Source organism: Bemisia tabaci, chromosome 2 (genome assembly GCF_918797505.1).
Source record: "Bemisia tabaci chromosome 2, PGI_BMITA_v3".
Taxonomy (NCBI): domain Eukaryota; kingdom Metazoa; phylum Arthropoda; class Insecta; order Hemiptera; family Aleyrodidae; genus Bemisia; species Bemisia tabaci.
Genome location: NC_092794.1, coordinates 33742399 through 33756321, shown reverse-complemented (window position 1 = coordinate 33756321; position 13923 = coordinate 33742399). Strand labels below are relative to the sequence as shown.

Here is a 13923-nt window from a genome sequence, read left to right as displayed (position 1 = left end):
GTTGGGCTATATGGGTTAGGTGAGACATTTAAGTCGAAAAAACTTTGAAACAACTAGAGAATTGGATGCCAGGCACATGGCGTGAATTTGTTACAACCTGATTGCACCGAAATTGCAGTCTTTATAGTACCTTGAAAAAGAAGGTTAGGCAACAAGCATAATCTACATTTCTTGCAAACTTATTGCAATAAAATTGCAACTTTTTAAGCGCCTTCAAATGAACGTATAGGCAACAAGCAAAAATTGCAATCAACTCACAATCCATTGCAATGAAATTGCAATCAACTCACAATCCATTGCAATGAAATTACAATCCATGCTACTTGGGTACCTGTATCAGGATACTCCGTCTCCTGAAAATTAATGTTATTGGTGGGTTTTTTACCACATACTTCAAGCAAATGACCAACATGTTTACAGTAATTACACCTAGAGCGTCTGTACCTACAATTCCTTCTTTCATGCTCAACATTGCAAGAGCGACAAGAGACATTGATGAACTTCCTTTGATTTGGCTGAGTCGAAGACTGCTTATCACTAGAGAAGTTTGGCTTGTTACCTTGATTTGAGCGGTGTTGAGATTTAGAACGGAAATTTGATGATTGCTTCTTCTTGACCTTTGGTTTGCTATCGTAGAACTTGTGAACGGTTGCTGGCTGGTTTGGTTTCAGATGAGAGGAAGCCTCCTGTGATGCTTCAAGGGCTTGAGCGATCTTGAGAGCTTCTTCGAACTGATCTGGCTGTTTAGTGATAATCTCGTCACGGATGTCATCATCGAGCACTCCATGGATGAACTGAACAATTAGAGAATAATTTAAAAAATCATCGAATTTACAGAATCTTGCTGCCGCTTTGAGGCGAGCCGCAAATTCATGGACCTTCTCTCCATCTTTCTGGAAAACTTTGCGAAAATTGATGGCTTCAGTATATTTGTTCTTTTTCTTAACAAAATGATCGATGAGCATGGAACAAATTACATCAAAGGAGAGTGAATCTACCTTAGAGGGGTAAGCAAGGTCTCTGAGAGTGGAGTTGAGCTCTGCCCCCATGTGAATACGCAGATTGGCTGCCCATTCTTCCTGAGGTACTTTACACTGACCTAACTGAAGTTTAAACCGATGCAAATAGTCATCTAGTAATTCAGGTGAATTCAGATTATAGGATTCAAAGGTGAATCGGGGAGGCCGATTTGAGGATCCAGCCTGTTGAGATAACTGGAGTTTCGTGAGCTGTGTAACGAGATTTGTTAACAGAGAAATTTGATCATGGATGGAGGGCGATTCTGACCCTGTGGAACCATTAGTATCGTCAAGCATTTCAGTGAAGAAATAGTAATGAAATTGAGATTACCAAGAGACGTGTAGATTCGATCGAAATTCGAAAATCCGTTTCAACGTGCAACAAGTGAGTGGCCTAACCTTATCAGCAGCGCAGCGCCGTGACGGGAGCGGTGAAAAAAAATTGGTCACCTGGAACGTGATACAAATGGCGCAGCGTTTCATGGTTTCGTGAAAGTTCTTCGTGCTTCGGATCCCGTACTCGTCGCCATTATAATATCGCAGAAGATGCCTTTGAAGGGAAAGGTGAAAAAGGGAGACACTGGTCTAAGAAGAAGATCACATTTTATTGATAAGCTAACAAGTGCCCAACCAGGCTTCACGACCTACTGGGGCAAATCTCCCTAGCAATACATACTACCAACTTGACGGATACCACATGCACAGATATTTTTTTAGCAAATTTTTCAAGAAACAGGCACCTTAACAGGAAGTTTCCAGAAGTTGTGCCATTGTGCCACAAAAAAAACAAGCAGTGAACTCCAACACAATGTGTTGATAAGGCGCGTCATTAACTCGCACATATCAACCCCTTTATTTTTCATTTACAGAGATTTCAAAATGGGCTAGTAGCGAATTCATACGATCCAACACTTCAACGACGCACTTTGACGAGACCGTGTATTCTGAATGTAGAAAGCCATTCGAACGAGTTTTAGTTTTTTGATCTGCCCCCAGCAAAATCTTATCAGATTCTTAAAGAAAAGTGCTGCGTAATAATTTAAGCGAAGAAAGGAAAAGTTCTATCGAACTCCTGTAGGATAAAGTCGATTTAAAGGTATTTTGGGGCTAAAATATCTAAATCACCGGTATTATACATCCCGTTATATTATTGAGAAGAAATTGCCTCGATATAAATGCAATTGCATTAAATGTGTCTCGATTTTGTTATTTCAAACGTATTTCCATGCAAAGAAGTTCAACCATGTCCATACTTTATTCATTCATGAATTGAAAGTAAGCAATCTACATCCCGAAAATCTACCAATTTGCCATGAAAAATTGCAGAAACTTGATATACCAGGTCGATGCACCCACTCGTTGAATTTACCAACTAATTTCGGGAGGGCAAATGTATAAAAATCAATATGCTATAGTCATTTTGGGTGTATTTATTTATCATGAAACAATAATAATTTTAATCCCGAAAAACCATCAATTTTCCGTATAAAATCGAAAAAATCGAAATTTGTCGAAACCCTGACGTGAAAATTAGATTCTACGTGTTAAAATACTTACACATGGATATGCTGAACAGAAACCATTTGTGGACACAGTTAGCAGTCTACGGCAACATCAATTCAACAGAATAACGGTAAAAATTAGGTTATGTGATTTTTCCATTTCACCAGGTTTGATAAATGTTATTATAAGGTTGATAAAAATGGATTGATAAAAAAGAGGACATAATGAGAATACTAAGGAAACAACGATCTCGCCAAGAAGCTAAGGTACTCTTCAATAAGAACATACCAAAAAACGACAAGTGGATTGCCATACCCTTCTGCCAAGGAATATCAGAACAAGCAGAAAAGATAATCCGGAAAGAACACAAAACCACTAATGTGACCTACCACAACAACCAAAATTTAGGACGTCAACTCATCAACACGAAAAAGAACCATACAGATAAATTAAATACCAGTGGGATTTACAAAGTCAGCTGCAAATGTGGGAAATATTACATTGGGCAAACAGGGCGTACTATAAATACCCGCACCAACGAACACCTTGCCAACGCACGCCTCAAAAAAACAGGACACTCCTCGCTCAGCGACCATCTCATAGAACAAAATCATGAATCCAAAAAATGCAAAATTGATGTGATCCATACATGTAAAAAGGGCAAAAAAATGAACTTGTTGGAACAAATGGAAATCGAGCGCGCGAAAACATCCGGCAACATCCTCAACACCCAAATTGAGTCGATAGTAACACCTCTGATAATGCCACGTTCCTTAGCCCCGTGGACAAGAGCCGAGGAAGAAGGATTACGAAATCAATGAATCGGTCGCGCCTCGTGCAGTTCTCAGTCAATTTTAGTCTACGTGTAGTTTTATTTTTATTTTTCGGTTTTTAACATTTTAAAGTATTCTCGAAACTCGAACGCGCACGGATTATAGTGCTAGTGAAATATGTGTGGCCTGAAGATGGAATAAGGTGTTCCGAAATGTACAGCGCTACTCGAATGGAAGAATCAATTAAGATAACCAGGACGAAAAAATAAATCAGGTAATAACGGTAAAAATTAGATCGGATTTTAGCCGCTTCGCCCGCCTCTCCTCGTTATTTACAAACCGCTCCCATACTCATCTCAAAATTTTTCTCACAGCTTTGAGTTATTATCGGCTTCCATTTAAATCCCGGTTCGATGACCGAATCAGCTGCCCAAAAAGCAAGCCATTTTTGAAAGGTTGTATGAGAAATTCGTGATATTATCGGCTCTCAGGAAATCGCTCCATGGCTAGAATTGGTGGTAAAAATGTTTAAGTGCTTAAAATAATCGTATTCAAGAAACTAAGGCAATAGACCATGGAGTTAATTTCGTTTTAATAATATAACGGGATTTACTACTGGTGATTTAGCTATTATAGCCCCAGAATACTTTTAAAGCGCCTTTACTCTCCAGAATCTTGACGGAATTTTTTTTTTGCTTAAACGACTCAAGAGACAGTGTAGTTAAAAAATATAAAGCATTTTCGATTTTGACAAAAAAAAAATGTTCGTTCAGGCACACCGTGTATTGTATGGAGTACCGCTGCGATTCAACCTTTGTCTTCAGTTCAAAATTCTTACAAGGAAGCCCCTTGCAAGAGGTGAATTTTTTGTTATTTCTCCCAATTTTTTCTCCATTATATAATTGAATTCCTTGTCAAATTCTGAGGTAAATTATATTTAATTGTAATTTATACATTTCTTTTTTTCCCTTCGTTTTATTTTTTGTATGGAGAAGTTGCGTTGATTTCTTCGGATTTCGAATACTGTAACTTCCTTCTATTCGGCCGATTTTTATGAATGAGACCCCTTTTAATTCGTCTTTTAACGAAGAGTAAAGAAAAAATTGCTAAGTAAACGCGAAACAATTTTTTCGAAAATTGGACGGATCCTAGCGTGACAGTGAAATGGCGCAAAAAGGTAGGTGACATCACCTAGAAGGTAGGTGACATCACCTAGAAGGTAGGTGACATCACCTATTTTCAAATTTAACGGCGCGAAAGGGTAAAGATTAATCACCGATTCTCTTGGAAGAACACGTGAGCTGTTGTAAAAAAGTTAATTATTAATAAAACCTGTACTGCCGTAAAAGAGAAAATTATCTCCTGAAAAAAACACATCAAAATTAAGTAATTTTAATGTAAAAAAAAACAAAAGACAAAATCAAGAAAGCAAAACTCTAGACGCACTGATAAGAAACCTGGAAAACCGAGAATTTATCATGAGCACTGCGACGGAGGAAATGCGTGGCAGGTGTTCCGAGTCAGACAGCATAACCTTGGTAAAATTGATCACCTAAGAAGTAGGTGACGTCGCCAAAAAAATAGGTGACATCACCTAGAAGGTAGGTGACATCACCTAGAAGGTAGGTGACATCACCTAGAAGGTAGGTGACATCACCTAGAAGGTAGGTGACATCACCTAGAAGGTAGGTGACATCACCTAGAAGGTAGGTGACATCACCTAGAAGGTAGGTGACATCACCTAGAAGGTAGGTGACATCACCTAGAAGGTAGGTGACATCACCTAGAAGGTAGGTGACATCACCTAGAAAGTAGGTGGCATCGCCTAGAGGGTAGGTGACATCACACAGGTCGCATTTGAGTTTCAGGGTTAAGTAAGGAAAAATTAAACATTAACTAGCTAATTATTGGATAATTTCATGGGTAGATAATAGAACATTTGCTTTGTGCTAAACATTTTTATATCTACAGTGGAAAAAACTCTAAGAATAAATATATGTAAAAAAAGGATATTTAGAATATTAAGTAAAATAAAAACAAGAATGAAGTAAAAATAAAATAGATTAAAGATATGGAATGTCGTAAATAAAATATACGTTAGAAGCGGACGTTAGACAATGAAAAAAGTGAAAAACAAAATAGAGTGAAAAATAAAATGCAGTCTGAAAATGAAACATAGTAAATAAAATAAAATGAAATAGAGAAAAAAAGTAAAATAATATAGCGTGAAAAAATAAAAAATTAAAAAATAAAGTAAATTAAAAAAATAAAACATAGTAAAACAAGCAGTGAATTCCAACACAATGTGTTGATAAGGCGCGTCATTAACTCGCACATATCAACCCCTTTAGTTTTCATTTACAGAGATTTCAAAATGGGCAAGTAGCACAACAAGAGAATTCATACGATCCAACACTTTAACGACGCACTTTGACAAGACCATGTATTGTGAATGTAAAAGCCTAACCATTCGAACGAGTTTAAGTTTTTTGATCTGCCTCAACCAAAATCTTATCAGATTCTTGAAGAAAAGTGCTAGGGAATAATGTAAGCAAAGAAAGGAAAAATTCGGTCGAACTCCTGAAAGAGAAAGTCGATTTGAGGTACGACAATTAAGACGCGGAATGCCGCCGCGGAATCGTACGCGGCGGACGACCCGAGCGAGCGAGGCGTCGAGTAAGTTTCCGCTCCGCCGTGCCCGGCAACTAAGCAGCGGAATCGCCTCCAAAATTCCGTCGTGTCCGTCGGCAGTCTCGTCATAAATCAGTATTTGATGATAACTCGCGAGTGTGTGTTTTGCCTTGCTACGAAGTACAATGAACACTCACCACGTTTCAAAATATCCAATATTTTTTACGTGGATACCAACCAATATCTGTTTGTAAAATTTCTAAAAGTATTGTTGAATGAGCAAAACAATGTTTACAAAAAGTCCAAAATAAGCCTCCTATCAACAGTTTCAAATTAACGAATGAAACGTGAGCAGAGAGTTGCAACATTGCAAGCAAAGACACGCATTTTTTTACTTTCAGGCATGATGTTCAAAACAAGTTGGTTGATAGCAACGTCTAAATAAATTGTTCAGGTGCCGAAAAGCTCTAAAATAATTAGTTCGTTTTGTTTTTACAGATTTATCTCCTGGAAAAAAGGTGTCATATTTTTTTACCTACTTGTGTGGTATTATTTGCACCTGGCACGAGGTAGGAATGCCATGCGTTGATATCGTGCTACAAACATATTTTTATTTCATGAATCCAATAATTCACGATGGCCCGCAATTTTCCATTGGTGTTGCCACCGCGATCCGCGTTTCGGCACGTAGACATGAAAACTCATCGAAAACCTCGACGGACGAGGCGGAATCTCCGAGGGATTCCGCTCCGATCTGTTCTCGACAGATCGCCGCGCCGCGCCGTGACACCGCGGACTCCACGGCGTCGCTCCGCTCCTTAGTTGCCGCTCCCATTGAAACGCGTGTAACAGATTTCCCTTCCGTCCGCCGCGTACGATTCCGCGTCTTAATTGCCGTACCTTAAAGGGAATATTGAGGATTCAAGGAAAAAGTATCTGGCATTAAAACTGTATAGAAACTTATAGAAAAACTGGAGAAAGCTTTTTCGATGGAATTTTTAAGATTTATTGGCCACGTTTTCTAACGAGCTTTTTGGAGAGTGAAAAGTGCGCAATTGAAAAAGTGTATACATCAAATGAAAGCTCTTGAGGAAAAGTCCTAGTGAGCAAATTGTCATCCTGTGCAACCGCGGAGCCGTGGTAAGGTCTTAGACGGTTGCAGTTTAGGACGCGCTTCTATATACCCAAGTAGCATTTTTCAAAGTTAAAGTTGCAAGAAGTTGAAACAATATTGGTTAAAAGTCGCAACTAAGTTGCAACTCTTAGTCAACATTTGGTCGATAAGTGCCGATTTTCGGCGATCTGTTCGGAAGAAAAGTCGCAACTTATAGCAATTGAATTCCATAAATCTTGCAGCTTATCGACGTTGCCAAAATCATCCCTGCTAAAAATGACCATGCTGGTAACAAGTTGGTCTGGCCCAACATGGTGGCAACAGGGTGAATGGAACCTGTTATCATATATGATATCAACATGTTATCGCCATGATATCAACATGTTACCGATATGATATCACACTGAAAAAAAAGTTCCTATATGCTTAAATTTAGGGGCACTGCACGTTCTTAGGCATAATTTTCATCTTGGACACCGGAGAAGTGCCGCTAAGAGAACCCGACAATCAATGTACGCCAGAGTTAAGCCGCGCTGCGCCTGAGTTCCCAAACGGTCACCCATCGAAGTACTATCTGTGTCGTTGCCACGCCGCCACGGACGCTCGCGTGGGGGAGGTGGCTAATATAGCACTAATAAACGTCCGCAGATCTAATTTAATGATTAGAAGCAATGGTATTCTTGCAATTTTGTACATCATTCAGTTTCACAATGAAGGATACCTACGAAAATTATATAAAGTACCTAGATCAAGTGTTTGAAAGAGAGGAGTAGGTGCGAACAACACATGAAAAAATAAAATAAAATATGGACGGATATATAGTTATTAAAAATGAAAATATCAAAAACGAAATGAGATAAATAAATAATATAAATCAATGAAAAATGAATAATATTATTAATAATTTATTAAAATATATCATAACTTATTACCTATATTATGTTTATTAAATTAAGTAAAGACCCGTCACGTGACGTCCTTACCAGTTTGCGAAGAAGGCCGCGATATTCAAATTTTAGCCAAATGTAAGGACCGGGAACGATATTGAAGTTGGAACATGTTTCAACTTATTTGCAACAAGTTCCAACAATGATAGCTCATTCGGGGGAAAGAATAGGCAATCTGAACGTCAATCTATTAGTTGCAAGAATTCAACGATTTTTGTTGCAAGTTGTTGCAACCTCTGCTACTTGGGTATTATCCGTGCAGTGTGAGAGGTTCCTAAGTTCCCCACTCCAATACATCGCCGTTGGGCGATTATTCGATGAAATTTTGATGAATTCTCATCCCTTAGAAAGACACTTTAACGAATTCATCATCATCAATACCTGCAAAACTGAACACTCTCAAAAATGACATTTTTCGCGTGAAACGGGCCTCTCTGGCCCACAGTGCATCGGTCTCTGGGCTTCCAAATTCACATCGGGGGTTGCGTTGATAAAATTACTTAATTGAGACGAATAATGAGCATTGTGATTATATCGCATCCACTTAATTTTCGAATTCACTCGCACTTGACATGGCTGAGAGGGCATGATTTGCTTGGAAAGCTTTTTAAAAGAGCTCACATAATTGAATGTTAAAATTAAAAGAAAACTTCTAAGAACCGTGTGATCTCTCAAATACGGAGGCAATCTGCACTAAGATCGGATCGGGAATTCGGAAGAGCTCGCAAAGAATACGTTCATTTGCATAAACAAACTGTCGAGCCTCCCAAAATCTTTTACATATTTAAAGTCTTGTCTTTTATATTCACCTCCTTGCGAAGGCTTGTACTTTACCTACAAGCCGTGCGCCACCCAGGACAAATAACTTTCTACTCTCGCAACCACGCTGCCTCGGAATGGTGATAAATTAAATGGTGTTTTTCAATGGAATGGTGGTGATACGGTGGGAATCAAATCAAGTTGGTATCACTGTCAGGAACACCATAACTAAAAACAAATGGTGAACTCCAACGCAACGTCATTGAATCGCGAGTATCTTCTTTTAAGTATAAAAAGCTACGATATCGAGATTTCATCAACACTTTACAAAAAATCGTCTAAGTGATATCCTTCAAACTTGGCAAGAACAAAGCTAAGAACCATCAGAGCATGTCTAAGAAATGAAATTTAGAAAAAATAGCTGCTTCGGGCGCCCTACGGGCGCCCTCCACAGCTAGCAATGGTGGTGCAGTAGTTTAATTGGAATCGGAGCAATTAGTTGAATCTATTTAATAATGATGAATAAAATGTCTGTAACAATACGTGTTGATAGCAATACGCAATACTGCAGTTAATAAGTCAGGGTCAGTCAAGCCGCAGAGAAGATGCCAGGATATCAAGAAGCTGTGAAGCGGAGCAGCCGAGGGATGGCGAAGGAATGTGGGTGGCGAGTGACGAACTGACGAACGACGATGCAACCCAAACTTCCCTCTTTGAGGTTGGTGGGAGGAGAGCTATACGAAAGAAAACGGAGATAGCCGAAAGAACGTGGCGGGAGGGGTAGCTGAGCCCGTAGAGGGGGTACCTAGGGACGGGCAAGCAGGTAGCGGCCGGACGACCGCTTGAAACAGCTGAACTTTACTCGTCGATAAAAGTAAGAAAATTTGAGAAAATCGAAAAAACAATTACAGCCTGCAAATCTACAGATCAGAAGCTCTCATTTAAAAAAAAAACCCATGCAAATCGGTTCAGTGGTTCTCTCAAAGTTAATGTCCCAAAATGCGGACTTTAATCTGAATAAATGGGAGAAAATTTGAGCCCAGCTAAACTGCACTCGTCGATAGAAGGAAGAAAATTTGAGATAATCGGAAAAACGAGCACAGCCTACAAATCTACAGATCACAGGCTTTCATTTAAAAAAAACCCCATGCAAATCGGTCCGGTGGTTCTCTCAAAGTTAACGTCCAAAGATTCGGACCTCCGTTTTAATTCATTGGAGAAAATTTGAGAAAATTATAGGAAAAAATTTGAAAAAATCGGAAAACAAATTACAGCCTGCAAATCTACAGCTCAGGGGCTTTCATTTAAAAAAAAGATCAGGCAAATCGGTCCGGTGGTTCTCTCAAAGTTAATGCCCCAAGATTCGGAACTTTGCATTTTAATATATAGGATTCCGCTGAAGCCCAATAAAGAGAAAAGTTGTTTCTTTCAATAGTAAAGCATCGGGGATACGAGGTTTTTTTATGCGCACCTCTTTCATCTTCAACCTCCGTGACAGGGCAGACCAGTCAGAGTCGGACATCTTGGATCAGTCTTACTCCTAGATCAAGTAAATGAGGTGGCTTAAAATAGGCCTTTTTGGCGGATTATGGCCAGTGACTTGCCAGGAGTTGATCAGACAGCAAAATTGGTTATTTCCACAGTTAAAACTCGTTAAACTTTCTACAAGCTGAGTCAAGTTCTTTCTGCTCACGGCAAAATTAATCGCGCGACAAGCAGCAAACTGAAAAAAAAGACACCAAAATTGGCGCTTTTTGCGATGTTTGTCCTAAGTTTCTTGTTTTCCGGCTAAATGAACATTTCTTAGGAAAATCTGAATTACACAGAGTGTAACGACAAACTATTGTATTGTTACATATATAGATAAGAGCCACTTTAACAGCGGTCTCTCGCGCCCCGCGACGCCTAACCGCCATAGTTCCTTGTCCTCCCACTGGTCCTTAGTAATTTGGAGCTCCTTGGTTCCTTTTTAAGCTCCTTTTTGCCCTTTTCTGGGCGTCTTCTTCACTTCGGTATTGTTACTTTTTTCTTTTAAACTCCATTTTCTAAGAATTATAAAATAAAATTGTATACTGAATATAGGGCGATGAATAATAACAGTCAAATACCGCCAAAATTCGATGATTGTACGTAATTTTGGCAATATTGCAATGTGTCTTGACTTGTTTTAATGAAGTCAGTCTGAGGAGTACATTTTATTCATTAATTTTTAGCAGAAAGTTTTCCATGATTGTTTCAAAATGTGGTTTATTGACACGATTCGATAAAACTCACTATTTAATGAATTTTTCCTCTCTGAACTAGGTAAATACCCTAGTAATTAGTATATATCTAAGTTGAAATTAAAATATTCTACAGAAGTGTATTATTTTGCACGAGAGATACATTTATAAAATTTAAAAATAAGAAGTGAAAAAAGAATATAGGACAATAATAAAGAAAAAACCAGCGAAAATTCAAGTATTTTGTTTAAGCTTGGCAACATTGGAATATGTTCGATTTTATTTTATTGTTCAATTTTATTAAATTCTGCTCATGCTGTTCATTAGTTTAGTTAGGAAACATTCTCTTAATTGGAAAACAAGAAACCTAGGACAAAAACCGCAAAAAGCGCCAATTTTGGTGTCTTTTTTTCAGTTTGCTGCTTGTCGCGCGATTAATTTTGCCGTGAGCAGAGAGAATTTGACTCAGCTTGAAGAAAGTTTAACGAGTTTTAACTGTGAAAATAACCAATTTTGTCGTCTGATCACCTCCTGGGAAGTCACTGGCCATAACCCGCAAAAAAGGCCGATTTTAAGCCATTTTTGCGAAATTTGGCAACTTTTTGGCAACAATTTTTAAATGAAATGGTCAAATTCGGATTCAGCGCCAAAAATTACGAAGGAAACCATGGATTTAATGCTAGGTACCTGGTGTTTTTGGAGGCTAAAATTTCTATCGGCCCGGACTCAAAAAGCGTCGTTGCTCAATAAAGCTGTTAACAAAAATGATGATATCTCGCAAAATAAGAGTTTCCCTGCGACCTATAATATATTGATGGATGCTGAATCAAACGAACTATCGATTAAACAACTTTTCATTCAAGTTTGAAGATAGTTTTTTTGGGTAATGCAGATTTGTAAAATTTGTCGAATTTAAAAATCGAAAAATTGGCAACAATGCATGTTAAAATTAATGCAACATTTGAAAGATGGTCATTTTCTAAAATTGTGCAATTTTTAGAGAATTTTCGTTAAAACCGCAACTTCATAGCTCAATTTTAATGCCACTTACAGAAATTGCCTGTTTTCAACTTGGCAACGCTGTAGCGCCTGGGAAAAATTTCGGGTGAACTTGCCAATGCTAGAAAAAGGTGATAGGGAGTTGTGATAGGGAACAACATATCCAACTCCGGGCAAAATCCAAGAGTAGGGCAAAATCGCCGATTTTGAATAACCCTCTTTCCATTTCCATAAAACTTAAAGAATGACATTGGTTCGATACTTATTATTAGGTATAAAATGTGCATTTGAGACACACCTATAAAAAATCATGTAAAATACCTATCAAATAGATGGATCTAAATATGTATATTTTATACCTCATAAAATAGCCATTAGGGAAATACCTTTAAAATAGGGTATCTGTACGATACCTATTCGATGGCACTATTTTGGCTACTAGGGGGCCGGCTGCTGCGCACCGCCCTCCGCTCACCGCCGAACGACTCCTTCGTTCCGTGAAGCAAATACGGGGAAGGAGCGGTTTTTAACTCACTTTCCGACCCATAAATCGTTGTGAAAAGCCAAAGACCTAGTCTGGGAATGATCCATGTAACAAGGTGGAGAAATGGTGTTGGGTCTACACCATTTTGCGGGGTAATCTAAGCCAAGAAGTTCCAAAAATAATAATTAGAGTCAAAAGTACATTTTTTTCATTTAAAATGACTTAGACTCTAATCAGAATTTTTGGAGCTTCATAGCTTTGATTTCCCCGCGAAATGGTGTGAACCCAGCACCATTTATCCACCTAGTTACATACAGTTCGGGCCACTTCTCAGCGTTTTTTTTTTCTCTCTCGAATGATTCATCTTATCTTCATTTATCCTGATTTATTTTTTAAAGGAAAAACTCATATAAACACGTAGTTTAGATAGCAAAAATCTGTGGCCGTGCGTTGTGCCGTCAGTCACGTGACTTTGAGGCACGGGAAGGAACCCCGTTTCAAATCGTTTCTGAACTTTCGACGCTTTTTCTCAATGTTCCAATCATCAGACAATTTTTAAGAAAATACCTTAACAATCAGGACACCTCCATAGAAATTGAATTTAAACAAGCAGTGAACTCCAACACAATTTGTTGTTAAGGCGCGTCATTAACTCGGACATATCAACCCCTTTAGTTTTCATTTACAGAGATTTCAAAATAGGCAAGCAGCACATAGTGGTGTAACGGACTTCCGCTGCCCCCCCCCCCCCCAAATTTTTTCTAGGGGCCTCCCATGTCGATAAATTCCAAAATCATCCCCCCTCTCCCTCCCTCACCCCTTCTAGTTTTTTCTCTTATGGTCTAGGCCCGCAGCACGAAAATTTTTGAGAAAATCAGCCTTAACCACCAAAAAATCAAAATGGCGGTAACTTATATCTTTTTACCTTTAGGTATGGTATGTGCAGGATTTAGCCTACGTTTACGTTGTGTCCTGAGGTGGAATGCGATTCTTTTGCATGTTTGCGGAAATAAATAAATTAAAAAAAATAAAATAAAGAAATAAAATAAAAACGTAAAAGTACCTGATTAAATGGAGCCCCTAAAGAATCAAGGATCTAAAGGAAGGCGGGGGCTCAGCCCAGACCCAAGAATCAAAGGGCCCCCCAGGCTTTTAGATTCTTGAGCCTCCCAAAACCCGAAATACGAAAAGCGACAAAAGAAGAGAAAATTATTTAGGAATCATTGAGTGGACATGAGAAGGCAGGGGCCCTCCAGCAAACAAAAAGTTAGGAACAGTCCAAGAGAAGTATGAGAAACCCCGAGCTAACAATAATAATCAGAGGAAGAAGCCCCATCTCGATAAGAAAAGGCCCAAAGTTTGAAACCAAAGCTAAGCATCAAAGAGAGAGAGAGAGAAAAAGAAAAATCCGGCGGCCGAGGGCCCCCCGGCATAGCAGGGTCTGCGGGGGCGCCCGTTACGCCACTGGCAGC

The 13923-nt window shown here is 38.8% G+C and overlaps 1 protein-coding gene across 3 annotated transcripts in view; it reads left to right on the top strand.

Moving 5' to 3' along the window:
- The window catches only part of LOC140224062 (uncharacterized), a 526468-nt gene that overhangs the window by 186566 nt on the left and 325979 nt on the right, over window positions 1–13923 (top strand). The window contains exon 1 of one of the 3 annotated variants that reach the window (XM_072297184.1): window positions 2004–3569. The exons of the other annotated variants lie outside the window; for them this stretch is intronic. The gene's annotated coding sequence lies outside the window, so the exon portion shown is untranslated. Of the gene's footprint in view, window positions 1–2003; window positions 3570–13923 lie in introns of those variants that run through there. 3 annotated transcript variants of the gene reach the window in all.